Source organism: Temnothorax nylanderi, unplaced genomic scaffold (assembly GCF_030848795.1).
Source record: "Temnothorax nylanderi isolate EJ_2023f unplaced genomic scaffold, tnyl_v1.0 TNYL_tig0029_pilon, whole genome shotgun sequence".
NCBI lineage: Eukaryota > Metazoa > Arthropoda > Insecta > Hymenoptera > Formicidae > Temnothorax > Temnothorax nylanderi.
The window spans coordinates 1,514,901-1,535,645 of NW_027249091.1; the positions used below are offsets into that span (position 1 = coordinate 1,514,901).

Consider the following 20,745-nt stretch of genomic DNA (forward strand, 5'->3'; position numbering starts at 1 on the left):
ATAATTTTCATAACTAAATATCAAAAAATCAATAAGTAAGGAGACATTTTTCATGCTGGGGTCTTTTAGACCCCATGTGTCATTTACGAGATTCTTGAGAGGTGTGGCATTTAAGGGTTAAGAATCAGTATTGTAAGTATTTTTGCTTGAAAATTTTTAATTGCAGCAAATGATAATTCTTTTAAATATTTTTTTAGGAGAGAGAGAGAGAGAGAGAGAGAGAGAGAGAGAGAGAGAGAGAGAGAGAGAGAGAGAGAGAGAGAGAGAGAGAGAGAGAGAGAGAGAGAGAGAGAGAGAGAGAGAGAGAGAGAGAGAGAGAGAGAGAGAGAGAGAGAGAGAGAGAGAGAGAGAGAGAGAGAGAGAGAGAGAGAGAGAGAGATCGACCCGAACAATTGAATAAAGAATAAGAAATAGTCAAATAGATATATAGAATAAGTAAAATATAATTTGCGAAATCTGTGACACTATGTCAATTTATAATGTTTGTTGAAAGAGTTGCAAATATAATATTCTGAGAAATTCGCACGTATAGTTTGATAATTTTAATAATAAATTATTTTTCTTAATATTAATATCAATATTTTCGTCATCTTTGATGAAAGATGTTCGATTTATGCAACTACCTATAAAGTTATCTGATTATTTTTGGAAAAAGAATGGCTTTAATAATAAAAAATAAATTATTTGTATATTAGACTACACGGTTTACACTGCGGCTTATAATCCGGTTTAATAACTACCGTATACTATCCGATCCAAAATTTTCTTTTTTGATCATAATGATCACTTACTAGATATAAGCCTTTTTTGATATTTAAACTACAACTTTTTTAATACATAAATATCAAAAATTGATTCAAATGTTTAGAGTATCAAAATAGGTTCATATTTAAATGATCATTATAATCAAAAGAAGAAAAATTTTGGATCGGATAGTATACAGTAGTTATTATAAAACCGGATTATAAGCAGCAGTATAAACGTAGTCATAGAAACGCATGCATGCGTCATAAAATAACATTATATCTACAAAAGAAAATGTGATTGTATTATTATCAATATGTTAAATACATTAATTTAAACAATAATTTAATTAATTCAAATAATAAATGAAATTAGACCGATTAAAATCTTACAATTAAGTACAAGTGCCAATCTTAGGCCGGACGCGGTCTTGCGCTATGTATGTACCTTACCTGTACATACTTGGTGCGAGACACTACCGTGTCGCTTGATATATACGAGACCGCGGCGCTAACCATTCTATTTATCGGTGAGAGCCATACTATCCCTTTTTATCACACCCACCTTCGAATTAAGCTTGAACACGATATTCTTTTCCGAGCATATGGCAGATTTATCGGACGATTACACGAGAATCCCATGGCTTCCATTACAACTCGACCGTGTATTTCTCACATCCGCGCGCTGGCTGTTATTACCTTTTTCAATATCTCGTCATTTATTGAAAGATTATTGCCGACGCCTCGGTTCTGGATTTGTAACTCGAGAGATCCGAATCTCAAAGATTAAACGCCGATTCAACGCGTGAACTTTCGCCGATTGTTCGGAATTTATTGCTTAATCATACGTTCGTTCAGGCAATCAAATTTTAACATTCCCAAATTTAGCATCGCTTATGGACAAATCTAATTGGGATTATTAATTTATTTTCCTTTCGTCTCAGAATATATTCAAAGGTTTAATGTATCGCGCTTATGGGCATTTAATTTTCATTCTCGCGGATTTCTTAAAATTTCTAACATTTTCGACAATTTTTATGTTAAAAATGTGCGTGCTCTAAAGTTTATTTATTGTACAAAACGCTGGATATATATATATATGTATATTATACGTATAAGTATACATTTAAGTTATACATACCTGATCTATAGTACATAACACGATGTAATCATGCTTATTATTTGTATAAATATGAAACAATAAAAAAAACTATAATACTTTGATGTTTCACGCATCTCTATGCGTTATGTTGTCCATCTCTTTCTATATTCCTCCTCTTACGGTAATAATTGCATATCTGAGAAGCGAGATACTCTGGGCGGAGGACGTGCTTCCTTCTTACGATATTAATTTACGAAAATCTCGCCTTACGACGCCGTACGTCGAGAGAGATGAAAGCAACTTTAATGCTACAGCCGGCAATATAATGCATTCTAACACTTTATGTCACGTAACTCTGTTCTATAAAATGCAACGGAAATTTTCGGAACTTACTTCTCGCGTAGGAACAAGCGAGCCGAGCTGAGAGAGAGCGAAAAAGCTTTCATATATTTGCATCGACGAGCAAGGTGAAGTGGAAGTTCTATCATCGGCGGTAATCAGAAGCTGCACTTGCAGACGGCAAATATCGTAAATGTCAGACACCGGGAGGTATTAAGCGACTTATCAAAACATCGGCATTCGATACGCGTTCATATTTATTCACACATCCTACGCTTCTTTATTTCTCATGATTTTTACTTTACATAAAATTAAATTGTATCAGTTATTATTTTCTACGTATCGTAATGTACTGTCGAGTGTATTAGGTATCAGAAAAAAATTAACGTTAAAATTTTCGTAAAAATATTTCTATTTCATTCTCGATCGAATTGACGTTGTTCTTCCTTTTCTTTTTGCTAATAAATCCACAAGACACGTACGCTTTTTTATTTCTCATAACCTCTATTTTACAGAAAATTGATATTAAATTGTGTCAGCTATGATTTTCGTATGTATCGTAATGTGCTATCGAGTGCATTAATTATATTATTAGAAAAATTTTTTATCAATATTTTTATTTCAAAGCGCCCCCGATCAAATTGATGTTCTTTCTTTGATTGCTACTGAATTCACTTACGTCTTTCTTTGTCTTTACTCCTCATAATCTGTACTTTAGAAAATTAATGTTAAATTGTATACCAGTTACGATTTTGTAACGTACTGTCGAGTGTATTAGCAATCAGAAAAAATTTCGTAGCAATAATCCTACAAAGCGCTCTCGATGGAATTGACAACATTCTTTCTTTTTCTTGCTAATAAATCTGCAAGACAAGAGCGCGAAGTGCAATGCGCGGCAATAAATTTGTTTATAAAAATTTTCGTAAGCAAAACGAATAATATTCGGAGAACAAGCAACAGAGAATGTTTTATAATTTTTAAGTATGTTGGCGGCGAAGGTTCATCGTTTTTTATTATATGCGCGATTACCTATCGCGCTGCGGGAACAATCGCGAAGAAATTTTTACAATTGATACAATTTAACGTTAATTTTCCGTAAAGTAGAAATTATGAGAAATAAAGAAACACACGTACGAATAAATTTGAAACATTTACGACGAATTACGTGAACGAGCGAATTATGTGCCCGTTCTTTAACGAAAGGCGGAATTTCGTGGAAGCACATTTCAGCTTGTTCGCACTCTCGAATATTCATTCGTTTATCGAAACAAGTACCTACGCTCTGTCGCTCTCTCGTTCGCGTTCGTTCGCGATCGCGACAAGAAAAGTGAGAACGCCAAATACGCGACCGTCGTTCTCTTCAATCAAGCAGATGATTATTAATTCCCGCACTTAACGAAAGATTCACGCTATTTATTGCGAAGCGTCTTCTCGCGCGATTCACTAATTCGGAGTAATCGAAACGGAGGCAGAAGACGCGAATTCCGAGGTTATCGTCTCACTGCGACATGCGGGACAACGATTCTATTACGTTTCGGATATATCTCGCTTCGAATAATTTCTCAAATATGTATAATTCACTCACCGATCGCGGAGCACTGCAGGAGACCCGCCGAATCACAGCCGGGAGGGTTATCGTCTCACTGCGACACGCGGGACAACGATTCGGTTACAATTCGGATGTATCTCGCTTCGAATAATTTCTCATATATATATAATTCACTCACCGATCTCGAAGCACTGCAGGAGACCCGCCAAATCACAGCCGGGAGGGTGATATACGTACGACGTCCAGCACGGCACTCGGCGTTTATCTCGTCCAGCGACGGCATCCCACTCGTTGCAGTCGACGCGAGAAGGAACGGAGTAGGTATTCGGCGTACATTCAGCACTTGCAACACACTGCTACCGGATCTCTCTTCGTTCACGAGAAAGAGGAATCACACGATCGACACCGTCTCGCGTCGCACCGACGTGAACGCGTCGCGTATTATTTTCGTGCGCCTCACCGCCGCGCAGTCAGGTGAGCCGTCGTACGCGATTGGCTGCTCGCTAGTCGAGCCCCCAAGTTCCGGCCAATCACGTTCGACCGCTCTCAGCCGGCGGCGAGCGGCCGCGGCGGCGCGGCGTACCGGGTGACGTACTTAGGCACGACCCGCGCGACCGTTGTAACTTCGAAATAACGTACCTCTAAAGTCGACGCGCGGACGATTATTTTGTCGGCGATCGGCCTTGCCACTTGTTTTCGCCAACGCTCGACGTACCGTTGCTTACGAAAGTTACTCCGCTATCATTTACTCGATGAATCTCGCACAGATATGAAGTGTCCGTGCGTCCGTCGCCGGTGTCGCCGTGCTCCGTGCTCCGTGCTGTGTTTTTCGGAACGCGCTCGTTCCTGCGGTTGGCAGTGTTGGCACACCTGCTCGGCCTGCTCCCCGTTCCGCGGCAATACGCGTTCAACAAAATCCGCAAGTGTATCAATTGTGTATTAAGCGTTCGTCGGAAGGATGTGTCGTGCAAGTCGCTCGCTCGAGATGGAAATATATATCAAGGTGAAGGATACTTACGGCACGTGTGAGTGACGTGCAGTTTCGCTGTGATATTCGCGGGCGATAATCGCTCCTCCCGTCACGTCGGTCGCTGGACTCGAATTAGGCCCAGTTTCACAAGTGTCGGTTAACTTTTAACCTTAGATTAACTCACTTTTCGTCTCCTTCTAACGTCCCCCCTTGGAAAGAGACAAAGAGTGAGTTAATCTAAGGTTAAAAGTTAACCGACACTTGTGAAACTGGGCCTTAATGAAGCATTCATTTATTTCGCGTCGCGCTTTGAACGCTGTGCCGGAATTGTGAGAGTGCCGAACATGATGATGAACTTCGATTCTCTCTGAAGGAAGAAAGAGAGCCGAGTGATATTGCCAGATATTGAGTGATTTAAGTGTCGGAACGCCGCGATACATCGCCCGTGAATACTCGACATTTATTCGTACATTTCGCGTCACGTATTAATAATGCAGTTTTACACTCGCGAGAGTTACGAGCTCGATACGTACTGCGCGTGCGACATTTAATTTTATTCGTGCATTTTTTTGATCAATCAACTAGCGAGTGTCTTTACTAACCGTCCACTTGACTGGCGTAGTATCGCGCCAAGTTGCCGGCATCGCCACATCTTTCGTCGCCATTCACGCGGTAAACACGGAACGAATCGGGACAATCGGTGTCGCAACTCCTTCAAATTTGCACGATAAATCTATGGCTGGAAAGTGTTAAAATATTTTGGGTAACGATATCGGGACTGATGACACGCGGCTTCGGTGTTGCTTTTTGTGCGCGGCGCGCTTTGTTCACGTGAATTAAAAATCGCTGTGCGAGAACAAAGTCATCGCGGCAGGCTGCGCAAAATCGTTCCGTGCGTCGCGACGCGCCGATAGGATCTCTTGACCGTTCATCGCGTGCAGTTACCTCCCGCGCAATTAACTAACTTTTACGTTCAGTGATTCGCGCGGGTATCGAATATCGGGTGATAAATACTTGGTTAAGCGGGTACGTACTTGGCACGATTTTTTCTCTCGCAGGAATCGAAGCGACACGCGACCGGCAGTGCCGAACTTCGATAGTATCGGGTATTTTCGCTCGATCCGTTTGATTTCATGGCAATTAATTGTTTATTTAAAATGAAGTAGAGTCTCGCGAACAGTCAACGTCGAGGGTCGAGGGTGTCGTGTGCCCCGCGATTATAATTGACTGTACATACTTTCATGAGTGAGTGTTTTACGACGGAGGGAATCGAGAGGAGGAGATCTTCTTCTTGCGTAGCTGACATCCCGAGTAGCCTGAGAGGAGGACGAGGCCTAGGATAGGCATCGGGCATCGGTGCACCGACACTTCTGGTAAGTGTTACTTTTTATTTTTTCTAAAGATAGAATCCCTCTTTTCGTTTATCCTTCAGTTGCTATATTAAACCGTGATTCGGAACATAAATTAGTAACAAGAAATAATTTGAAAAATTTGATTCAAGTTTATTCTAAAACGTAAAAACCTTTTTTGAAGTAGTAATTTAAAAAAATATTAATCTGAATAACGAATAAGATGTTCGATGCGCGTGACAATTATTTAATCGATTCGATTATTTATATGTTACAGAAAATATCCACGCGTGTAGGAGCATTTTCGCATCGAGGGAACACTGCAGGACATCCCGAGCAGCTGAGAGGAGGTGGAGGCGTAGGAGTGGCATCAGGCGCCGGCGGAACAACATGCGGTAAATATAATTGATTTATACATATATACATATATTGTATTTTATGCGGATGGGTCATTTACTTTTTAATCGGATATATAGTTATTCAGAAAATAAAAGTTAAAGAGAAAAGGTGTTTTATTTGAGAAGTTCTATAGAAGCTTATGTTCAATGGACAGAGTGTTCTTGAAAAATTACATGGTTATTTAATTAAATTTACTTAATGAGCAATAATATAGTTCATATAATAATTCAGTGTTCAGTAATTATTTTTTGAAATATTGACTGCTTCTCTCTTTTATGCTCTGCTTTAATTTGGATTTTATACTTTTTTGTTACAGAATCATCGTAGCGACGTTGCAGAATAACTCCGCTGTTGCGCATCGGTTCGTGAGTAATGATTAAAATTTTATAATTAAGGTTACGGATCTATGACAATTACGTTAAATACATTGCAGAGACGCTTGTATCAAATTACCACAATAAATTGTTACATGTATTACATATAAGTTTCATAGATTCGTTTCCTTAAAATGGATTCACTGGATCAGATTAGGATTTAACATTTAATCCTGAATAAATCGTAAAAAATATTGTTTTATCTCCCACACATCTTTCCTTTTCCCAAAGATCTTTCAGGATTAAATATTACATAAATTGGTGCAAAAATGCAATATATGCTTAGAGATATTTTCAGCATATATCATGATCGAAAGTAGAGGAGTGCCTTGTAGTATTTTAATTATTTAGTATATAATTTAACATATAATCCATGTAATCTGTTTTACAAAATCGTGTGTGTTCACGATCATTAATTGGAATTATTTGTTTCTATAATGCTCCAATTTTAGCCTAAACTTTTACAGTCTATCCATTCTATCCAGTCTCTGTATTAATAACTGGTTTTTATACCAGTAAAGGCGATATGACGTGAGATCCAATAAATGTTATCTAGCGAAACAGAAAAATTTCTTGTAGCGATTATTTTACAGTGATCAATTTCAATTTAAGCATTTGATTTTGAGGGAATAATATTGATTTTTAATACACTATAAAATAATTTTGGAAGTATGACATACAATATGTAGTAACGAGATGTAATTATCGAAATTTAAATTGTGTTCGCTCGCGAGTGCATGAAATACAATAACACATAAAACACAATATTGTGCTAATGTGAATATTTGTGCGGGAAATTTATCATCCCTTCGGATCTCACATCATTAATTTTTTATTTCTCACCCTCTTGAGGTGAGACTCGATATTCGAAACGAGAAATCGAAAATACGGACCTTAGATTTTCTCAGTTCGCGTTTATCAATTTTTTCTCATTTATTTCGCATTGTTAAAGTTTTGCATGTTTGTATTACATTCAAAGTTCCATTTGCGAAAAGTAATTGAGTTTATTCGGATTACACGTTCATTGAAAGTCTTTTGTAAAGATTCAGAGTTTCTGATTATATCATATTTATAGTTGTTATTCGCGAAAAGTATCGAATTTATTCAAATTATACGCGGTTGATTAAAAGTCTTTTTCGAAATTAAGAGTCTGGAATCTGATTAATGTTTTCTAATTAATGTCTTTATTATTCTTAATCAAAGATGTAAGCACGCGTGTAAATTATAGTATATATATATATATATATATATATGTATATGTATATATGTATGTATGTATATATATAAGATGTATATATATATATAATAATAAAAAGATTTTGGACATTAGTGATTCCGTAATTAATTAGTTGAATTGCTATGGCCCTTCGCGACGCGGTCGTGTTTCGTGCATCGTGGGAGAGAGCGAAAGACCTTTACGCTCATTTGCCAGCTATGATCAGCTGGCAATAGAAGGTGTATTTCTCTTTCCTGTCTACACAAGGTAGGTTGGTGTCCAACACCACCAATATAATATATAACAGGTAGTATAATATTTCTTGCACAAATGTGCATGTGTAATTGGAGACGAAAAGAGTTATCTCCAGTAATCACAATTAACCGCGAATTAAAAATCTCCTAAACTCCCTTTTAAAGTTTTATTATTTTCTTAATCTCTTCCTTAATCTCGGGTAATTGCGGTCGCGACTAATTAGTATTAATATATTAAACAAAGTAATAAATACGGGTAGGTAGGAATATTACGCGTTAGGCAAGAAGAAATATGGTTAGGTAGGAATATGACTAGGTACACTGAGAGAAATAATTATTTTTTTCAAAAAAAATTTTGTTGATTTAATAAAACCGGAAGATTGTATGTTGCCAAGCAGATGATTTGATTGGCTTAACAAAATATTTGTACAAAATATTTTGTTCTTTTGTTCTTTTTGACTATTTTGTTTGTTGACTATATTGATTTGTTCTTTTTAACTAAATATTTTATACTATCAATTATACATAATATAACATTAACTAAATATTTCTTTGAATAAATTTACTATTTTTAAAAACGTTAATGTTCTTGGTTCAACAAAAATATTTTATTGAGTTAACAAAATTGATCATTAACTTGAAAAAAATGATTTTGTATGATACCATTTTCAGAATTCAATTATTTCATTTTGTTCAAATAATAGACGTGTACTTAATTCAATAAAATAAATAATTGGATCAATAAATTAAAAAATCAACAAAATTGTTTTGTTGATTTAATAAAACCGGAAGAAGGTATGTTGCCAAGCAAAATTGTTTTGTTGATTCACCAAAATTTTTTCCTCAGTGTAGAGAATACATGTATAGAGATAAAAATCCGGGTAGGTAGAAAACCGAAGGGATTATAATTCGTAATGTAAATTATATAGAATAATTATGTAATCAATTAAATCTCGAGTAAATTGTAGAAAAGCACTTACTTACTTTATTTTAGTTCTTTTAAGTAAGTTTTCTTTCAACCAAGAATATTTGTTTATTAATAGTTTTAAAATATCTTGACACAAGTCAAGAATATTGTTTTGAGTAAATGTAATTTTTACAATGACTTTATAATAGATTTGCGGATATACAAGCTTACTATTTACTTAATCCGTTAATCAAAAACTGTTAATTTTCGACATTGCCCACTTGGAACCGAGCAAAGTCCGCAATGTGATAATAGTTGCTGACATCGCCATCGCTGGATGGGCAGTGTTAACTTTGCCCACATCAAACCGGGCAATGCCCGTTAATAAACTACTTTGCCCAGTTGCGTTGTGCAATGCTGACATTGCCGGGCAATGCCGACACTGCACACCATGCGGACTTTGCCCGTAACATATACATATAATTGAGAAAAAGTGGATTCTCGCTACAATTTGACAGAGCAACTTTATATAAGTATATAATTCCATGCTTGATGAATTGTAAATATGCTTCATCACTCTCCCTCATTTCCGTGTCCGTTCGATAATTGTGTAACAGGAGCTTTCGATTGTCTCGCTCGCAATTTCAACCAGAAACCAACGTCTGGCATCATGCCGATTGATTTCTTTGTAAATACCATAGGATTTATGGTTTTAACATCGGGTTCGATATCGCAACGCCAAAGCAGATAGAACATCATAATTTTTGCTTCCATTAGGGCGAATCTATTACCTATGCAGACTCTGGGTCCAACACCAAATGGCATATAGACCGAATTGTCCACCTGACCGTTAAGGAATCTTTCTGGATCGAATTTGTTTGGCTGCGGATAGTACTTTGGATCGCGATGCAGAGAGAAAGCTGGGAACCATATGTTTTCTCCAGGCTTTATTATGACCGGTTCGCCGTCTGAAGTCGCTGGTGGCAATTCGGTCTCTTTGACACATTTTCTGTCGATGAAAGATGCTATCGGATATATTCTGAGAGTCTCGTTTACCACGGCGTCTAGGTACTTCATTCGATTGATGGCCTCGTAGGTAGGTTTACCGTTGGTCTGTCTGACAACATCATCAATTTCTTCCCTTAATTTGCTCTGAACATCGGAATTGACAGCGACTTCATGAGCTATAAAACTCATGGTTGTTGAGGTAGTATCGAATCCGCCGAGAAAGAAAACGAATGCCTGGGCGGTCATTTCGTTAATGTCGAACTCAGGTCCGCTACCTTTGTTCCTGGTCTCCATCATCAACTGAATCATGTCCGGACGAAAAATTCCCTGCTCGTCCCTGGTCTTAACAGTGGTGGAAAGGATATTTTTGAAAAAATTCTCTATCTTTGGGCCAAACATTCTGAGCTTGAAGAGTTTTGCAAGTAGCGTGAAGTTTCTATGCATGAAGAACTTGAAGGACATCCAGTTGTCAAAAATCATTGCTTTCTTGGCAAGCGAGAAGAACTCGTTGTTCGGATGCTTAAAAGAATCCACGCTGATGCCGAAGGCACACGTGGCCACTGTATCGTTGGCGAATCTGCCCAGTAATTCTTTCATATTATATGTCTTGCCGGTTTTCCCGGATTCCGTTGCCACAAAATCGGCGAAGTTCTCGACGCACTGAGTCATAAGTCCGAACATCATCTTCATCTTGCTGGACGTGAAACTAGGGCTAAGAAGCTTTCGCATCTAGCGCCAGTGATCCCCTTTCAGGCCAAACAGATTTCTAGCGGCTATCGGATCAAGAGTTTCGTTCACGAAGTTGTTATGATCACAGAAGTTGTCGAACTGCTTGATGGCAATCGTGGCAATCAGATCTGGATCACGGATGACGTAGATCGGAGTCAGAAAATCGTAGATGCCGAAGTATTTTGCGTTCGAGAAAAGATTGTATAGCTTTTGTACATGCTCCATATGGGCTATACGTTGAAAAAAGAAAGGTGCCATGTTGCCGAACAATGGAATCGGTCGCACATGCGGGACCTTCCGTCGCTCGAAGTAAGTTAACTTGCTTAGAACAAAATAATATAAGCAAACACTCGCTGTCAGAATAGTCAGAAGCAAAGTAGATGGCTCCATCGCGAATCTCCAAATTAGTTATACGAGAAGAAAACTTTCCTGATTAAGTTCTAATTGTCTGGCAGTTTCGGATTGAAACGCTTTCCACACTTGGTCGTTAATGTTAATGGCACCAGAAGAAGAAGCACAAATTACATTATCGATTATCGTACTAGCTTCGTTAATTGTCGTTAGAACTTCTGTCTAATCGGAAACGGTTAACTCGATAGATCTGGTGATGTAAGACGCACGCACCACGCGTGAGATTTTATGACTGGCTACTGCGCGTATGCCACGATGAAATTATATAACATTGAGTGAGTGCGCAGATATGAATGTCATAAAGCCACTTGACTTTGACTATCTTCTTGGAATGATGGTGCACTTCTTCGCAAACATATTCTTATCAATATACGAAGCTCGTCGTTTTTTCAAATAAGCTGGGTTAAAGGTCAATTGGCTTTCTATTTTATCAATATCATTGTCCAACAAACTTCTAATAAGACAATAGAGAGAATACGATATGTTCTACTAATAATTTATAATTGTTATTGCCTATTTTTACTTGATTTAATTAAAAGCACAATATTCTTTATAATATTATGTTTTGTATCTTTTTCAATTTATCGTAACTGATAAATGAAAAAGCAGTAATCCAGCAAGTACAAATAACATTAATAATTGTTATTTTTATCACAAATTATAAATTTACTTCTTAGTTTTGACCACACGTATTCTTATGATGATAATGTTACAAAATTTTAAAAGTAATATATCTAGAAATAAAGCCAAAATACAGTAATTCTTTTAACAATGTGACATATAATATAAACATGCAGTCTTCTTTTCTAGTCATAAAAGTTTACAATTTTTATCAACTTTTATAGATTTATTTTTTATTCTTTAATATACAAATTACAAAGCATAATTATAAATATTTCCTATTTATTATTTCAGGGGTCATCTGTTCATGGAAATTGTTTTGTCAGGCTTTTCTTTATCGCTTTTTTAATATACACAAAAAAGATAGATCACTCTAAAAAAACACGTTTTACTAAATCAGATTGGAATTAAAAATAAGGAATTTGAGTGCAAAAATTCTAAGTAAAAATTTGAGGACGATGATACTATTATTGACTTACTACGTCTTTCATGAATTCACTTTTATTGGCGTGTTAAAACTTGTTCTCTTGAATAAGTAAGTTGCGAGAATTAAGTGAGTTGTAGGTTAATCGATGATGTATGGATTTTTTATTTACGATGTGTAAGGCGTCAAAAATAAACCATAATAAAATGAAATAGAAGATAATTTTTTGCATAAAAATAGAAAAAAATGTAGAATAATTTTCGATTAATCAATCGCGTAATCTTTAAGAAAAATTCGAATTAAAGTATATATCTTAGATATTTATATATCTTATATAGATATCTTTAAATATATTTACATAATTATGTATTTATTAATTGAAAAAAATTAATAGAGATAAAAAGATTCATGAAACAAATATTTATAGAACTATATTTTGATTACAAATCGGAGTGAGTTTCGAGTTCTATAGGATATTATATAATTGGAATATATGGCTATAAAATTCTAATAAAATTGACTTGGTAGTTTTCCACAACGAACGTTTGATACATCGATATAATAAAATTTCAAGCTATGAATGAGAATAATTTCCAATAATTTGTTATCGAAGCTTTTGAGAATTATTCAATAGTTATTCTGACAAGAAAATTGATGAAGATTGAAGGTGAATAGAAGTTCGCAATTAAAGACACAGCATTCTATCAGCATTCTGAATGTAATAATGATGAAAATGATGATTTGAAAAATGGATAGACACACTTATATGTATACTACTATGATTGGCACCCCAAGGATTCCTCTAAATAATCCGGTTAACACTTTGTACGAATGCGAGATATCAATAAATTGTTGGATCTTTTCACTTATATTAACTGAATGAATGGCCTATTCTTCTTATATATCAATTGTGTCAAATATATATTTTCTTGTAAATAATTTTATTTATTATTATTGTCTATTTATTAAGTATATAAATAGATATTTGAAAATACATAAATAAAGTTGTCAAAATGGATCATGTTATTTTAATTTAAATTAAAATCAACTTAAACCAAATTATTATAAAAATCAAGTTTACGGATTAATTGCGGAATACATAGTCGCACCATATATTACATTCGTTTTTTTTTTTTTTTTAATAAATATTCTATGAAGATTTTGTATTTTATGAGCCAAAGTAAAATAATTTTATCATAATATATGTTTTGATGAGTTATATATGGAGGGGTTAAAGCCATAGTGGTGTAAGTCACTTTTTTTAACCTATCGAGTTAAGTTCATAGATGCAGTCTACACATGCAGATATGTTGAAAAAAGAAGAAAAAAAAGTGGTCAAAAAAATTGACTTACACCACTATGGCTTTAACCCCTCCATTTTGAGTTGAAGTAAAAATCATCAGCGGTTTATTATAAATTAATTGGATAAACGTGAAAAAAAAGTCTCTCTTCTTTACTGTGTAACACAGCTATCGTTGGAACATTAAAAATCTTCCCCTTCCCGGAATTAAATCGACGCGATTTAATTATCTAAAAATTGTAAAGAATTTATTGCGAAAAATATTACCTCAGCCAGGATTCGAACCTGGAACTTCCCTCATTCCGTGAAGGGTGTCGTACCAATTCGACCACTGAGGCATGTGGTAATATTTATCGCAATAACCGGTTAATAATAGTTTGAAACGTCTTTCTCAGGCGACGTGAAATAAGAGAAAACAAAAAAACCTATGACACCTTTCACGAAATGAGGGAAGTTCCAGGTTCGAATCTTGGCTAAGGTAATGATTTGGTCTCAAGAATATGCTGTTGTACGTAACAGTACTCCAACTTTTTCAAATACTTCTGTATTTTATAGGGTAGAGCGGGGTCAAAAGTAACGCGGGGCGAAAGTAACAACTCAAATATCTATAGTTATAGGCATAGATGCGAATGCTTCTGTTGATTAACGGATGAAGCTGAACACGCTATAACGTGTCTCAGAACGCCTGCGACCTGGGTATTGAGTGGACGTGTGCAATAAATAAAATATGTTTTTGAGGTCATAAAGTAGTTTCTTCCGACAATCTTAAACTTTTAATATAATATATCCACTGCAAGTAAGTACTTTTTCTTTTAGGTTATATTTGAGTTTCGTTATTTTTGCTTATTATAATAATTATTACTTATTCATTTTTGGCATTTTATTATTAAAAATTTCAAGTCAAAGTTCAAAAACATATTCGGGACGATTGTAACAACTGTGATTCAAAGTAATTTTTATTTGTACTAGTCCTTAAAGACATTGTATTCCTATCATTTAAAAATATAAGAACAAAAAATGTTTATAATTAAATAAACAAAGTTAATGTTTTCTATAATTGATATAAAGAAGTTATGTTTTAATAAAATAAGATTTTATTTTACTTCTTTTGTATGAGAATATGAATATTTTAGTTTGTTTTTGTTAATATAAGAGAAATTATTATTTTTCATTGAATAAACATTTTTTATTTTGATTATTTAAAACTGTTACTATCGATCTCCTATAGTGTTGCAACCGACCCGGCGTCGGGGGCGATTGTAACATTTTCCCTCGTTTATGTTTTTGATTAATAATTCTTATTTGGTTTATCACAAGATTTAAATAGGAGGATTTCCATAAAGTGAAATGATCACATTAACTTAGGGTATCAAGAATTTTTCTTTTACTGTAATAGTTCTTCCACAATCAAGTTCCAAAGTCAAATTGTTACTTTTGACCCCGCTCTACCCTATATGAAAACTCTAAGGAGAAGCCTACTGTTGTGATTTTTATCCACGGTTATTTATAAATAATTATAATACAACGTTGTGTTTAAGTCATATATATTGACAGGGCATGCAGGATATTATATGAGTCGTATATATTGATTACTGACCCGTTATGTGTTATTAGTATAATTACTCTCCTCGTTATGCGCAATTTCTCAGCCGGTTGCTAAATCCGCAGTCGCATAAACACACGTGATGTTCTTAGCAAGAGATATCGTCACTAATTCTGGCCTAATGAGAGCCCTAACGGGGGACTTTGATTACTGGCGAGCTATGCGTATTAGAATCAAGAAATCCATAAAATGTGTCGCGGTGGCTGAACGACATCCTTCTCTCAAAGAAAATTTACATGGAACAAAACGTATTCTTCGCGATTTTTGCGCGATTGTGTTTTTATCGTTCTTTCTGTGCTTGATGTATGGCACGACGTGAAAATGCATTTAGAATTTAGACAAGTTCCTGTTGCTGCTTCTCGATTGTTTAATCGATACATATGTAGTACATATGTTAAGATTTTATTCAAGATTTTGTTGTACATTTCAAGAGTCAAACTTTGGTCTTCAATAATGAGCATTTATTGTTGCTGCATATCTATAAACTAGCATGAATGACAGATTTAGCCATGATATTATTATAGAATGCTATAAATACCGTAATACTGTAGTACAGCACCGAATTATCAACGTAAAGGCAATAAAATTAATTTATTTTTATTTTTTAATTTAATTGTCAGCGTCAAAATTAGAAATTACTAATTTAAGCTTGTAGATTTACTGGCAGGAATAAGAAAATATGTATAACAGTACATATGTATAATAATTTAAAAATAGAAAAAAACTTCAAATTATAATAACACTATTTAAACTCAATTACGACAGTTATACTGTGCAAAGTATAATTGTATCAACGCGAAAAAGAAAAAACGTATTTACGTATGTAGGAGAGTAAAAGTATCGGTTTCTAGGAATATTTTCCGACGTTGAAAACAAATAGCGCGTGTACCATCCTGTTTGCCGCGATTAAATCGTTCGTTGCCTTTGTTTCGGATTCATAAATGGCACTTCCGCCCATTTTTCCGCCGTTGTGCGCGCGGGGATCTGAGATCTGAGAGGAGCTATGGGCCAATTTGGTCGATTGACGCACGAATGGTCGATTATAATTTCATATCGAACGCTGGCCGTCATGAATAATAGATACAGATTGGTTCCATCCTCGATACTCGTCAGCCGAACCTTTCATCGCAAATGCTCGCTCGCATTCCGCAGATTTCTTACCCCAAAAGGTATCACGTAAATATAAATGAGCGGTTACGTTTATGCAAGTGAAGGCTTTTATGGAGTGGCGTATAAACCGAAATACATACAAGTTAAAACAAAGTTATATATATACATACAAAAAAAAACAAGTTATACATACAAGTTGAAATCGTAGAATTGAAAATGCTCAGAAGGTCTATAACATTCTTACTATTAAAATAATCGACAGCAGATATTGTCTTGATTTCTCCTTAAACGATCGCGATAGTGTTAAAGAATCTTTGACGTAAAAATTTCTCGCCTTTGCCACTCGTTTGTTTTCAATCAATAAATTATTCGCTTGATACGGAAAACAAGCAGCACATAATTCGACTCTCTCTCTCTCTCTCTCTCTCTTTCTCACTTTCTTTCACTACACTTACGAACTTCTCTTTTCGTATTCGTCTGGGCTGCCGCCTCGCGCCAATTCTCGCCGACAGCGTCGCGTGCAGCGGCACGTTAACTGCATCGTTGTAAAGCAGATTTCATTTAAAGAGGCACAACGGAGGCGGAAAGGCTGTAAGAAAAAGAAGAGATACACGGAGAACGCATGTGGCTCGGCTATGTAATTTTCATTCGCACTCGTGGTTACTCTTAACCGCGACTGGGGCGAAATAATGGAATACTCTTATACAGGGTGATTCATGATTAAGTCAGGGAACTACGCATGCAAATCCCGGGTAAAGTTAAAGAAAATATTGATCAGTGCATAATTTTAAGTTCGAAGGAATTAAGTTATTTAAATATATATAAGTTTTCTCTGATATCAATTAAGATCTCTTTTTTTTCTACTGACATCGAAGAGAACACATTTATTATCTCACAAAGATTTAGTGAAAATAATAATTAACTTTCAGATGATTTTTAGTAGATCTTTTAATAATGGTAAATTTATAATAACATAGTTGTTAAACATGGCTATTTAAAACATTGAAAATTGGGAATCTCTTAATTACCCTAATTTATATTCTTTTAATCAAAATAGGAGAAGAGATTTTCATAATTAAGAATGTGTTATATTTAATAAAACATCGTAGAAGATTTAAATGTTATTTAACATTGGTTCAATAATCAAGAGGTCTGAATTTTTATTTTTCGAACGTCTGCTATCTTAATTTATTTTAATCCTAAACGATTAGCAAAATTAAACCGTTTTTTTTTGCTTGTTTCTCTCTCGGTTTGTCATTCTTGGCTATCAGTTTTAAGTAAAAGTTTTCGATCCAATTGTGTATCGTCCTGTAGGAAGGTTTGACCAACTAGAGTACCGGCGAATGGAGGCGGGACTGTTGCAAGTTGGGAGTCGCGGCCGGATATTCTTTTCGATTTTAGTATCATTGGCGGTAAATTAAAAGCCGGCCCTCAAAGGTCGAGATTGTGAGAGCGGTACGTTGTGCACGCAAACAAATTCTAAGTCGATGCAGTGCACGAACGAATACGCGCGAGATGCCCGCGGCGTCGTTATTCTCAATCATGCAACGTTAAATGCGGCTGACCGATCCTCGTGCCTTGTTAACCTCGAACTTTCATCTCCGTTTCCGTCAAATAAAATTAGATTTAGCGTGAATGTGCGGTTAAATAGAAATGGCATTATTACCCTTGAACGCTGATATAAAACGAGAGAATGTTTTAAAGATGTCTTACCTAATTTTAATTTAATACTTTTTTACCTTTTCTTTATTTCTTATCGAATTTTATATACATATAATTATTGTAAAGAATGAAGTATATTTTGCATATATATAGAACCTAAAAAATTATTTTATCTTTAATAACTTTGTTCTCATTAAAATTGTTTTTAATTATAAAATAATTACTTTACCACGCACGCACGTGCAAAATCCTAAATTTTTAGATTCGTTGTTTTTAATATATAAAAGAGATTGAATAGTTTGTTGATCACAAAAACAGAAAATGATATAGAAAAAATTGTCTGTGGCCTTGAGATAGAATATGACAGAATAAAATTGGGTTTTTTTACATTGCACTCGTCTTGTAATGAAGATCGTGTCGAACATCTGTTATAATAAGCTCGATATATCACACGTTGAACGAAGATCATCCCCTCGTGATTTATTACACATTATATCTGAGCATTATTGGACTGCGCATCGTGCGGCTTCAACGCAGCGCCTTAAATGACGTCCATCAAGAAGCGATAATTAAAAAGAAGAAAGTTTAAATCGCTTGGACGTGTACGAGATCGGCCATCTGCTTCGCGCGATTAGAATAAGATTGGCGTAAGTCATGCTTACATGAAATTTTGCTATCGAAGCAAGGTTAAATCGAATTAAAGATTGTATTCGTAACTTTGCATCCATTTAATTTCTAACAATTGAAAAAGAAAAGTCAAACAAATTTTTGAGAAATTATCCTTTGAACCCAGCGAAATTGTCATTTGTTGTGTGTGATTTCTTATAAAATCTCTTATAGTATATATTATATAACGTTAAATATCTTAATAATTAAATTCTAAAAAACTTTTCTATTTAAAAATCTACCTGAATATAAATGAGCAATACAATAATGATCTTTTATTTAACTTTTAAGATAAATATATAATTTTTTATAGTTTTTACTCTATAAAACTACAGCTGCTTTCATATATTAATTAAAGAAATTTCTGCTCAAATTTAGCCGAAAAATTTCTCATAAAAATTTTAAGATTAGACGATATTTCTTACAAACAACATTACAAACTTCAAGTATTTTTCAAATTCATTTAAATCTATTTATTTTCTCAAAGATGTTTTTTTTTCAAAACTACATGTGTAATTTAAAATGCCCAATGTACTCATTTTTCATTCATGCGATTGTCATTGACATAATTGACAAGGCTAGGAATATGAAAGAAAGAAAAAGAGAGTTCTTCATTGCGCTGCACACAACAATACATTTTGACTTCGATGCGCCTACCATTGCGACTTGAGAATTGAACAAGAGTCCGCTGCAATCGAGAAAGAGACTTGCCTCTTCTCTCCAGAGAGCATATTTCTTTGATTTCGATTTTTGTCCCGCCTCGCCACCCCTTTCACCTCTCTTTTCCCCTTACCCGTGAAGAGCTCAAGACCGGTTAATCCAGATTAACTTTGAGCTCGAGCACATGTACGCATACACGGCAGTGCGCGTATCGTGTATATTGATAGATATATGAAGTGTAAAAGTTTCATGTGTGTCTAGACAGATTCGCTCAGCTTCCGCTGCTCGTGAAAAATCTTTTCTTACGGTCTCATAAACCTGTTTTGCGAAAACGCTTTAATCGCGTTATTCAAAGAGATTATTGATATATGAAAATTATATTTTGTTGCCAGAATTTTGAACTTGATAGCGATAGTCTAATACCATATGTCATCTACATCTGCACTCATACGCTGTTTTGATAATAAACGAATACAATTATCAAAAGGATAATGTTAAATTAAATTACTCTAAATTTTTCATATGCGAAAAGATTGTTATAAATATTGTATTAGTCAATTTTGTAATGTATAATCTATACATATACATTATATTTACCATTGATATATAGGTATGTATAATGTTATTATAATTGCATTATATTATATAGATATTATATGTTTACTATTATAAAGCAATATTTTTTTCAATCGTTTTTGTCTAATTGCGCGACAGTTAATCATGAAGCAAATTTCTCTATAATATTTTAATGGTTTTGATGGAAATAACTTTCTATTACATTACTATACAATAATTATTAATGTTAATAAAATAAACACAAGCTACATAAAATAAATGTATCAATGCCTGGGCACGTACCTATGTCTGGATATTTTTATCATTTTAGTTCTTAAATAAGTTATAATGTGAATTAAAATCAAAAAATCAAAGATAAACATATTTTTCTTGTATTATATTTTTATCTTTGATTTCAATTCGAGTTATAATTATTTAAAAACTAAAATGATAAAGGTGTCCAGACATAGGTGTTCCAGCATTGATACATTTACCTTACATTTATTTATAGACGTCTTGCTTTCTTCATTTTATATACAGATGTTTTATTACATACGCGTATAACAAAAAAATTAAAAATTGCCGATTATGAACGATGTCCTCGGACGCAACTCTGTACGTCGCAAATTGGTTGTAGGCGTTGCGAGTTATCCACAGACGCATCAATTTCTATATATCCCTGACCCGAGTTTTGCACCAAATGACGAACATTGTAACACTCAATGCGCTTTAACGAGAATGCGTGTGCGACGGTTGGCCGGGAGGGTATAGGATACTTTACGTACAGGTCCTTG

The 20,745-nt window shown here is 34.8% G+C and overlaps 1 long non-coding RNA gene and 1 pseudogene across 1 annotated transcript in view; both read right to left on the reverse strand.

Moving 5' to 3' along the window:
- LOC139770421 (uncharacterized) overlaps positions 1-4,512 on the reverse strand; it is a 109,247-nt gene extending 104,735 nt beyond the window's left edge. The window contains exons 1-2 of the long non-coding RNA XR_011717736.1: positions 3,912-4,512; positions 3,770-3,827 (exon numbers count right to left, since the gene is read on the reverse strand). This is a non-coding gene — a long non-coding RNA (uncharacterized lncRNA). The remainder of the gene's footprint in view (positions 1-3,769; positions 3,828-3,911) is intronic.
- Positions 4,513-6,546: 2,034 nt separating this feature from the next.
- On the reverse strand, positions 6,547-11,600 carry LOC139770423 (cytochrome P450 9e2-like; annotated as a pseudogene).
- Positions 11,601-20,745: the final 9,145 nt, after the last annotated feature.